The following is a 12605-nucleotide window of genomic DNA, read 5'->3' on the forward strand; positions in this document are numbered from 1 at the left end:
ATTATGCAGACGTATAACGAATTATGCGACATTTTCTCCACTGTATAACAAGTTATGTAACCATTGCTTTAGTGCATACATAAAAAAAATAGATGCATTGTGCATTTATTTTCTCGATGCATAAAAGATTATGCAACAATTTTCTCGATGCATAATACATTATGCAGCCGTATTTTCGGATGCATAACAGGTTATGCCTCTATTCTCGCGACTGCATGACATGTTACGCTGTCTTTGTTTTTGTTGATTTTAATAGTGACAAAAAAGTTGTTGCATGATGTATTATGCAACTGCTTTCTGGACTGCATAACAAGTTATGCAAAAACTTTTGTAGATGCATAACAGGTTACGCAACCGTTTTCAGGCATTTTTACAAACACCCTTTGCGCATCTTGTTGGTAATTCAGAGACAACAATTTTGTCGTTGGATGAGTTCTCTTTAACCTGCAATTTTACATTCACTCGTAACCCATCATTCATTTTCTTTATAAACTCCTCACTTCTTTCTTCTTGACTTCAAATCTCTTTATGGCAGCACAAAGCAATCACAGACAACATCTTCGACGAAAATTGTTGAAGAAACTAACCAGGTTGTGTGATTTGAAACAGTAAGAACACAACGAACGAACACCATACAACCTAAATCCTTCTCAGATTCGATTACACCAGCCACAGTTATCTTCTCAATCACATCAATAGTTTCTCGATCTGATTTCAGATCTGTAGTTTTAGATTGTAGAAACTGAAATTAAAAATTCGGGGCGCGTGAAGAAATTCAGTAGAGAAAAAGAAAAGAAATTGAAGAAGAATTGGCTACTTCCAGGAAAGTGGAGTCGTATCTTAGTGGGAAGTCAAGCGTAACACTTAAAAGATTTCTATACGTGCCACAGCGCACTATGGGTTTTGTAATGAGAAAATAAGTCTTCTAAGAGCGTCCACAGTGGGAGAGTAAACCCAAATATTTGGTCTTTTGAACAGACGTAGTGGAACGTACTATCGATCAAATTTTGATCAACGACTAAAACCCAGAGTATATTTGGTCTTGGACCAAGACTAAACCCAGATATAGTCGAGCTTTGATATACTTCACGCCCCACCACCAGGCGGACATATAGTGCACGTCTCAATCAGGCGTTGGTATAGTCTACGCCCCACACCAGGCGTTGGTATAGTTTACGCTCCACATGGGGCGTACGTAAAATCTACGCCCCATTTTTTTTTTTTTAATTATTTTGTATGGGGCGGGCATTATACCCCCGCCCCATTCTTTGTTTTGAAAATCAATTTAGTGGGGCGGGCATTATACCCCCGCCCCATTCTTTGTTTTGAAAATTAATTTAGTGGGGCGGGCTTTATACCTCCGCCCCACTTCTTTCATTTTTTTTTTTTTTTAAGTGCACGTCCCAATCAGACGTTGGTATAGTCTACGCCCCACACCAGGCGAACGTATAATGTACGTCTGACCAAATTTAGTCTTTCCACCGTAGCGTCACACACCATACTAAACCCAAAATTTGATCTTTTTTTCCCTCTTTGGTCTTTGGTTATACTCGCACCACTGCAGTTGCTCTAATCCCTGAGAAAAAGAGCGATTTTGTGGTTCCTATCCGATTAAAATAGCCAATTAATATCGATTAAACTAACGAGTATTTTTTATTTTTAAATGGACAATTAATATCGATGATAATGTGCAAAACATCTCTTCCGTCAACTCTTCCGGGTTCTCTCGGTTACATACTTACATTTTTAGCAAATAGTACAAAGAACCTTCTAATACTACAATTATTGTACTATACCGAAATTTGTCATGATTATTACAAATAGATTTTGTTCTGATAGATTTCCTCATTATACTTTACTGAATAGCCAACGATAACTATATGCTAATTTGATGGGGCTAATATTTTTTGTTCTTCTTGTTACACCTGCAAATGGTATGCTACAGAAAAAGAACCAACAGTTAATGTCTTCAACTTTGGTTTCCTCACATATATCATGTGATTTGTCTAATTGGTCCAAGAAAACAAATATAGAATAGGATTTCAAATTGAAAAAGTTGGTCCGTAAAACTCAAAAAATATTACTAATAGTTTGTATTCCATCTTTGAGACTTATATATATGCATGATAATATAGAAAGTAACTAATAAACATCACTTTTCCATGCTAGCTTCATGAAACTTAAACGAAAAGATAACCATTCTCATTGATGAATGGTGAATTTAAGTTGTGTACACATTCATTCAAAGAGGATTAGTCTATAATTTTCATTTGATTGGTTAGATGGCTAGCAATTGGTCTCACTGTCACGTATATTAAGAATTTCACTCTCGTTACATGTATAACTACTAAAATTAAATCGAAAGATAACAAATTAAATATTGCATGATAATTTTTTATCTTTTTGGTCTGATCAAATTAGAAAATTTATTAAAAAAGAGGTACTTAAGAGGGGTATCTCAACCCAACAATTATAACGAAAGGAAAGAAGGGAGTCAAAAGAGATTCCACTGCTCAAGAAAATAAGCAAAAAATTTACGGAAACCGGTGTAGGGAATCTCATAAAGAAATCACCATATTTATCGTCTGCCTTAACATCTTTGTATTCGATTCCGCCAAAAAGAACGCTTGTAATTTGATATCTCTAATGAGACTCACCAAGATTTTCTTTTTGTTATCGAAGATTCTTACATTTCGTTCTTACCATATGTACCACCATATATAGCAACCGGATGTTGTTCCATATTCGACTAAGTCTCTCATCTCCCCAGTTAAACTTCCAAGCCTTTATAGATGTAGTGACACTAGGGTCCCACGTGCAACGAAAGTGACACCCTCCAACAAAGTAATCTCATATTCTCTGGAATCTCCAACATTTATAGAACAAGTGCGAGCTCGTTTCAATATCACATCAGTACTCGTTAGCAAATAGCAAGCTTCAGACTCCTCGTCCACAGGAAATAAATAGTCATGCATACGCATCTAATAAAATCTTAAACAAAGTTTTTAATTAACACTAATCTTTCAAGCTAATGATATTGGATTAATAACATCAATAAGATTTTGGAAGTATCGGGAAGTGAGTTAGTTGCCAAAATTGAAGAGCGTCTGAAAATGAAATTGTGGTTTTAAAATCTGCAAGGCAATTGAAACTATAGAAAACCTGTCTCATTCCGTTAAAGATTCAAAAAAAAAAACATTTATTTGAGGAAATTATTGTGGCTTTCGGGCCATTCCATGTTATTTTAACAATGTTGATTGTACATGAGTCTCATATTCGGATAATCTTTAGCATTATGGGATATTGGGCACGAACCGATATATATTTACTATATTCTTTTTTTGAGGCCACTTTATTTTGCTTTTCTTTATTTGCCTCTACAAAATAATGAGAAGGATTCTCCAAATACAGAAACATAAATGAAATTAAGGTTCTAGCTTTGTTCATGATGCTTTCCCTATAAAGGCAAATCTATTTCGAAATATGGATGGTTTTCATAAGACTTGTGTTTTATGTCATTCTAATCAACCTGAGGATGTAGATCATTTATTCCTTCACTGTTTTTTTTCTCAAGCTATCTGGAGAAAGTTTCTTCCTCAACATTTTTCTTCCATAATGCAGCGTACTACTGTTTTTTCTTGGATACAGAATTGGCAGAATCAAGCTTCTACTATTCAGATTCTCACTAATGCCACGATTATTCACATTATAGTTTGCATTATGCATTTCATTTGAAAACGTAGATGCAAAGTCATATTTGAGAACATCACCCCTAACCATACTCTGTCAGCTGTCAGGTTAATTTTTATATGAATTATCATCATTTAGATACTGCTTCTGACAATGTTAATCATGCTATTAGAGTTAGGTCTTCAGAGCATCATGTTTGGCATCCTCCTTCTTTGAATGTGTTGAAAATTAATATTGATGCTTCTTTCAACTCTAAAGATTTGCTAGCTGGTATATTGGTATAATAGTTAGAAATCATGCAGGGAGATATGTCATGGGAAAGGGATCAATAAAAAGAGCATCCAATGTTCATCAGGCAGAGACTTGGGAACTTTTAGAAGCAATGGAGTTAGAAAAGATTAATAGCTGGTATGAGGTTATCTTTGAGACTGACAATGTTAATATTAGTTCTTATATGTGTTGGGATTTGTTCCGTATACAAAACTACATGGATGAAATTGGACTTTAGGTAGCAGTTTTTGGAGCAGAAAACAGTGATCTAATGCTATCAAAACCGTGGCTAAAGGCCTATTTCGGGATTAAAGTGTCTACGAGGTTTGTTTGGATTAGGAAACTTGTATGACGGTTTGGAGGAGTGTTTTCCAAGTTTAGGGGTTTTCTAATTAATGTCTGAGTCTATTTTTAGGAGTTCTAAGACTTGGGGAGCAAGGATTTGTCTACTATATAAGAGGGCTTATATTGTGAGTAGAAATCTATTCTCTTGTAGAATCCTCTCTCTTTATGAGAGTGTTTGGGTCACAACCATTGTGTCCTATAATGATTGGTGATGGGGGGAAATCCATGTGAGAAGAGAGACTTGTAGTGAGAACGGGTATGGGAGAAATCTAGGGTTTCTAGGGTTCATATGGGAGAAACTAGAATTCGTGATGTTCTTCGTGTTCTTGTCTAAAGTCGAAGCAACCATGGCGGTAGAGGTTTATGGAAGAAGAAGAACAAAGGAAGAGGTAAACTCTTCGTAATATGTCTTGTTGTTTCTAACGTTTAGCGCTAGTAGGTTACACAACTAGTTGATTATATGAAGTGTGTCGATGTAATAACTTTTTATGACAATGAAGATTCGGGGTGGTTTTGGCCATGGATGTAGCCTACAAAGGTGAACCCCGTAATATTTATGTCGTGTGTTTGTCTATTATCGTGTTGATTATATATTCGTGCTAGTATTATTCGATCATGCTTATCTAAAGTAGGATGTTTCATGGAATTGACTTTTACGAAAATATGCCGGTTCGAGATGAACGTAACCTCGGTTTCCCGACAATATGAAGAATCACTCTACTCTCCCTCCCTGACAGAGTGTTCCTCTGCTTAGGAAATGTATAAAAATCTATAATCTTAATGTAGTGTGGCAGTGTATTTTTGTTTATAGAGATTGTAATAAACCATCTGATGCCTTAGCTAAGGCTGCTAGAAAACATAATCTTTGTGAGGAATGGTGGAATGATCCACCGGACTTGTTAATTTCTCACCTGGATCATGATGTAAGATCAGTTTCTACGTAGTAAAGTTTGCTTTGTTTAAAAAAAAAGCTGTAGTGGATTTGTGATAGCGGAGGATGCTCCAGCTGGTGGTGGCGGGGTGTAAAAAATTGGTACCGGTAGATCAAAGCCAATAAACACGTCACACGCTTAGAACGCGGCACATTTTCAAGAATTTAGGACATAAACACGTATATATATGTTCGATGACTATGATATAATTATTTTGTACATACACTGAAAATTTCGATTGTTATGTCATTTATTCGAAACCTAATTAAGACTGTATAGAATAAATAAGGATTAGCACATTCCATATGTGAACACCTTACAGGCTTACACCCATGGCCATGACTATCACCATGATCCATCTATACACGCGTCTAAGATTCCAGGGGTACTTTTGGTAAGTGGTGAAACAAATCTGTGCCGACAGCTCGGTACTTCAACTTGATTTCATCTCCTCCGTCGTCTTCCCCCAACTCTCTCCTCCTCCTCCACTACCAACAGCTTTCGTCCCTTCCAAATTGAAGGATTAAGCATCCAACATTTTGATTACAAGTCAAAGCAAAGCAAAGTAAAAGAAGGGAAAAACCTTTGGAATTGTGGTTTAAACGAATATTTTCTTTTAATTTTTAAGTGATTTTACCCTAAATTCAAATTATTTTTCCTAATTTGTTTGGATTTTTCTTTGTTAACTCCTCCCTGTTTCGTAAGTTTAAACTTCCATTAGAACATCTTTTTTTCTTTTAATAGGAAAGGAATTTCATTCAACCATTACTAACTAATACAGAGTTTTCCTCTAGTGAGGGCCTCTAAGCTGGGACATCATCATCCCATAATTTAAACTGGACACTAGTACTAGTATTTTTTTTACTACTTCATGTGCTATACTATTTGCTTTTCTTGGAACATGAGAAACAAACCGCTTATTGATTTTTTTTTAAAAGATAACGATAATGTCTAATTATTGAACTAGTTGTCCAGTTTATGGGTCCTTGAGTTCCATTCAACGCACTGATTACATTAAAGCAATCTCCCTCAAGATGCAGATTTAGGAGACCTTTCTTCTTTGCCAATTTTACTACCTCATATGTAGCTAATGCCTCAGCTTGCTCCTCATTTTCAGCTACCAACGGTATACTCCATGCCCCTTGAATTCCACCTGCATCATCAATTATTATTAGTCCAGTTTTCATTCTTTTAGTCAACTTATAAAAAGAGGCATCAAAATTAACTTTATAATATCCAGACTAAGGAATAGTCCACAGTATCCCATTAACAGAGGGACTAGTCAGACTTCTGTTTGACTCTAATCTTCTTCTATTCTCTTTTCAATTTACAATATCGTTCTTTATTCTTGTCACTAGATTATCTACCTGAATTGGAGCAGAATCAAAAATTACAGCACACCTCATCTTCCATGTGTGTTAGAGAGTGTATCATGCAATAAGTATCATATCATACATATTCCCATTAGTATTACCTAAAATTCCAGCATTTATCCAACTTACAATCCGGTCATTCAAAGTATTCGTGTTAAGCTGTGACAAGAATAAAGGGTTCATAGCAGACCAAACCTGTTTAGTAACATTACAATTCATAAGTAAGTGATCATGTGTTCCAGGCACACTATCACATAAAACACACATAGAATCTATGTTATTAATAAACTTTGATAATTTATCCCTAAAAGAGTGGCAACCCTGCAACATTTCCACAAAAAATATAAAATTTATGGTGGAAGGTCTAACTTCCAAAATGTTTTCATCCTTGATTATTTAGACATGCATTAGTCACCTGGAGATTATAATCTTTATCTGCAGCCTTGTAAGCACACTTAACAGTGAATATACCATCATTGGAAGGTTTCCAAATGACTCTGTCCTCACCGCTAATAGGTATTCTAATTTTCATAATTTCTCTAACTAATTCACTATCAAAGAGAGCATTTAATAATTCAATATTCCAGTCAGAACTATTAGGTAATATTAGTTGATAAACAATACTCAGACTAGATGGAGAGAAAGTACTTGATAATAGATTGTCTAACATGGGACCCACTTGTTCTTTCAAATTGAGATTTTAGTACCATTTCTTACCTCCCAATAATAATTCTCCCTAATCAATTCTGGACCTCTACATATTCCCCTCCAAGCCCATGATCCACCTTCCCCGATACAATGAAGTGGGTTATGGTCAAGGAATTATGATGCGTTATCCGAGCCTAAGGAGAACCAGGATCGGTTTCTCGAAGCTAACTTAGCAAGGAGTGCCTCATTTAAAACCAAAGTTTTTTCTAATGTTCAGACCTCCCTGTTCTTTAGATGTTGTTACGACATCCCACTTCCTAATGAACAAACGTTTTTCATCATGTTTTTTGTTCCACCAAAAGATCCTTTGAATCCTATCTAACCTGTCTGTAAGTTTCTTCGACATAGGAAGCACATCAAGGTGGTGAGAAGAAAGAGTACCAAGAACAGATTGCACGATGACAGTTCTACAAGGTTGGTTAAGATTCTTACCTTTCCAGCATGCTAGCCTCACTGGAAAAACACCAGATAAGTGGATAAATGTCTCCATTTTGTTCAACTGTATCAACAAAGGAACACCCAAATACTTATCCTTTAAAGATAAAGTTTTGATATTTAGAATCTCAGTTATCCTATGTTTGACTGCACTACCATTTCTGGGCTAAAAGCCATCCCAGATTTATCTAGGTTAATGGACTGACCTGAGTATCTACTAAAATTATTTATGATACTATCCAGAGTCTTGGCACCCTTAATAGTTGCTTTAGAAAATAAGATACAATCATCATCAAAGACAAAATGTGTAACAGGAAAGAAAATCCTACGAGTTTTAACCCCTTGGATTAAGTAATCATTCTCAGATTAATAAAACTGGCCAGATTAGGGAATACCCAAATTAATTGAGGTATACAAATTTTGTTCCTAACCAACACAATGGGGTAAGGGGTGTCTAAAAAGTATAGAGTTACCTTATTGCCCCTTTTTCTTAGATTGTGACACGTGTCTTTCATTTATTTATTTTATTATTATTACTATTATTTTAGAGCATTGCTCGGTTCAACCCGCCAAATCTTAAAAGTCGCTTGATTAGAATTATTAGAGTCAACTTTGTTATGTTAGACTAGGAAGTCTAGAAATATTGAGACATACAAGTATTACTCTGAAGACATGGAATATTCTGAAGACATATCGACATCAGAGAAGATATTATCCTTCTACTTGAGGTTAGTAATACAAGAGTTGACTTGTTTTTCATTTCTATATCACTGCTTCCAAGTCGTTTAGATTGAAAACATAATATGCGAAGTTATATACATGAAACTCTAGTATTAGATACTTGATCATCTTATTATGATCAAAGTGTCAAGGAAGAATATATAGGTTGTTTTACAACTTAGGTATATTGGATTACGAAGTATAATGCTTATCTTTTGAACTTCGTAATTTCGACATAGACATAATTTTTATAACTTGTTTATAAGATTGTGTAATGAACCTAGGATTGGTTTCATGCTTAGAAAATTATGCATGATTGCATGAGTTTTAAAAAGTAAACTTACGAACTTGTTTCATAGTTGAAAGTAATCAATATGATTGGTGGTCCGGTTTTTATTGGAGATATAAGGAAGGACCGATCCATTCTTATGTTGGGAACCCTGTTATTACCGATCCTTACCTATGTTGAGTCAGGTGAGTCGGTAGTATCCTAACCTATATGGGAATCAAGATAGAACCGATACTTACCTACATTGGGAGTCATGGTAGAACCGATCCCCATATGCAAAACTGATTTCTCTAGTCACATACATTTGGGGTTTGTGTAATTTTGGAATTTGGTTTGGAAATAAGGAAAGTCCAATAAATTGACATAGTGAATAATTTAAACATGTGCATAAACCTTATATTTATTGTTCAAAGATATTCCTTGATACTTAAGGTGATGTGAGGTGCCAAACATGAATGTTTGAGATTCTTTTTGTTAAGATTTTTGAATATATATACGTTGTTTTTCTAGCAAGAAATACATACCTATGGAAGACATATTAGTCAAAAATCTTGTATGCTAGATAATATTGAATGGTATCCAATAGGGATTTCGGTTATCCTGTTGGATATTGGTTGAATTAGACAAAATAGAATCTAGGTGCTTTAGTGCATATCTTGAGAATATTTTCGGTTATAAAAATTCCTTATTTCCAAAACTACCTTGGTCTATAAATTGTGATGTTTGTTCTTCTTACAAAATTATCATGAGGAAGATACTTGATGTTGTAGTCACTGTGGTAGCCAACTAATAGTATTACTTATAATACTATCTTGGATAGAAGAGTAACCTAATTAGGCAAAATATCTTACGTTCCGCTAGTTTAAAGACTTCTTTGGGATCAAAAAGCGTCTACTAGTAGCGTTGGTGGTAAACTAGAATCAACATTGTTAAATTAATTTTCAAGTTATTTATTTGATTGACTAATGGTTGTTAACTCTTGACTACACATAGTTTGGTTATTCTTGAGAGACTTCTCTTGTGACATAAGGCCACTCAAATAGGAACAATAAATCGGAGGTAGTTCAAATATGTCTTTGGATATGATATTGACTTGTCATCATAAATTGTTAATAAACTCCGTTCTACGCGTGATCGATCATAACTTGGAATTAAGTTTGGTTGGGCAGGGACAATAGATATTGGAAAATTGAAGAAAATAATACTTCTTATTGGTTTCGTATCTTTCTGATTTGTTTCGTGCACAAACTTGATTGGTTGGTATTAATGGTAGATTTTTGACGAAGGCTAAGGTTGTAAAATTTTAGTTTTGTATATTTTGACCTAACTTCAGATAAATGTATAAAATTCATTTTTATGAATTTAGACATGAAAGATCATGTCATGATGATCTCTAACTGAGTGTGCAGCCTCTTCAGAGTATGCATGAATATGTAATTATCCAAGTCTCTCAGTTGAGCTTTCAATATTATGCATGTTTCATCATTTATACTGAGCAATTCTAGTATACACTTCTGTGTAGAATCGAGAATGATTGGACGGATTCTAAATGGATTAACCAATATTATATAGAAATAATGTCTTCATGATGTCGCAAATGTTCTCTGACTATACAGAATAAATGTTCAGAAAAAATATGAATCCTCTACATCTTCTACCTCGACTCTCGAATAAATTGTAATGCCCCTAGACAGATTGCCTGCTAGTATATGGACATATATTAATTAATTCTAATGCATTATTCTTAAACTGAATTCTTAGAAAATATTTTATTCTCACGATAATATTTTATTCTCACGATAATATTTTATTACTTGAATTCACGGCTTTTCTCGGTTGAATCTCATGGATTAGTAATGGATATTCACCTTTCGAGCATATGGGCCACCATCGAGTAAGCATCGAGAATATGGCGCGGGTGTACTTAGTAATAATGTAAAAGCAGACACTCAAAATATGGGAAAATGAGGTATGGAGGGCTAAGCAGAAAAAAAGGAAAATAATAATAATAAAAAAAGGCGCGAAACTAGGCTCATTGGCCGGCTATCCATGCCGAGGCCGTGGCCGGTCCCACACCTTTCTACTTCTTTTATCTTATATTATTATTTCATATTTCTTGACTCCCTCATTCGAAAAAACCCTCAGATCTCCATATTCTGTTAAATATTGTTCAATTATTCAAAAAATCAATAAATCAAATGGTCCCACGACCGTTAGATCTTTTTTTACCACTAAAGATTAAAATATTATTATTTTAATATTCTAAAAATGTTAGACGTTCAAGCTAGAATCCTACTTGCTCATTCAAGCAAAATTGATACTTTCAGTCAAGCTTAAACTCTTTTGAAAAACAAAATATTGTACAAATGTCCGACAAAAAATACCAAAACTTTCAGGATTGGAAGTCGCCGACATGGTTTTTCGTGCAACACCATGGCCGAACTTGGCATGTCCACTTGGCCACCATGGAAACTGGTCCCACATTCCTTAATCCATATTTTGGATAATCCTCCACATGGGATAATCATCCATATTTTAGATAATCCTTCATATCTTGGATAATCCTTCATATCTTGGATAATCCTCCATAAACCGCCTAACCGGTCCCTCCACCACCAATGGTTGTTCTTCATACCCATTGGTTGGTCGGTCTCCCTACCAAGGACAGTCCTCCATCTCCTGGACCCATGGTTTCCTAAAATTAGGTTATTAGACTCGATAACAATTTTGATCGAGTCTGCGTATAAATAATTTTCATATTGATCCAACTATTAATATTTTAATTAATATTTAATGTTCTACCAATATTTTTGTTGCTCGACTGTCCAAGAAGAAACATGACATTGGACGATTGGCCAGCCATCCAATATTTCATTGGACGACCGTCGAGTCCAATACTTACTAGTACTCGAATTCATACTTTGTCATTCGACAACTCATGACATGGTGGATCAAGAATGGGTATTCTATAATAACTCAAAGGAAGTTAAGTTCTACTACAATGTTCTATGACTGTACAACTGGGATTATGCAGCACAATCAAATATTCAGTAGCTAACTCTAATGGAGGTAATGGAATGAATGGCTTTGTTAGAAAGAATAAGGAAAGAATGGGTTTGTTCAAAGGGGTATTGGGTATTGTGCAAAATGTTTTGGGTTTAGACCATTGGTTCATTAGTTTTTCACATTTTTTGGGATCTTTGGATATTGTTTTGAGTCAAAAAATAGTGGGGGTTCCATATCATATGTTTTACCATTTTTGGTTTAAATTAGAGGAACTATAAAAATGAAGGTGACAAGTAATTCACTAAGAATGAACCTAGACAAGTATATAAATCGTGAGACTAAATTTTAGTCATGGATATTTTGTTGCTTATAATTTGGAAGATAACTTCTCATAAAAGGTAACTTTGTTCATTCAAATTTTTTTAATCTTTTGAAAAATAAATTCGTGAACCTATTATCTTTAGAAACGCAAACAAAAAATTGTTGACTCTTGCATTCATGTCGCTAAATAACTTACATGCTTGTTTTGTTGATGTTTTTCTACGATGTATGATTTTTTATAGTCGTAAGTAGAAATATATACTTTTTTTGTAAGTTAAAGGTGAGAATCTATGTAAACCAAGCATGGAAAACTGTGTAGTTTCTACAATAAAAGAAAGCATATAAGTTAGATAAGTTATCATTTACATTCTGAAAACAACTTTAAAGTAATTTATGATTCATTCGAATGATTTCAGAATTGATGAAGTGAAATGCACAATACTCTTTGTTTTGTATGCATAGGTGATTTGTTGAATTTTTATTCTAACTTATGGGATGAAAATGAAATTGAGAACA

Source organism: Papaver somniferum, chromosome 3 (genome assembly GCF_003573695.1).
Source record: "Papaver somniferum cultivar HN1 chromosome 3, ASM357369v1, whole genome shotgun sequence".
Taxonomy (NCBI): domain Eukaryota; kingdom Viridiplantae; phylum Streptophyta; class Magnoliopsida; order Ranunculales; family Papaveraceae; genus Papaver; species Papaver somniferum.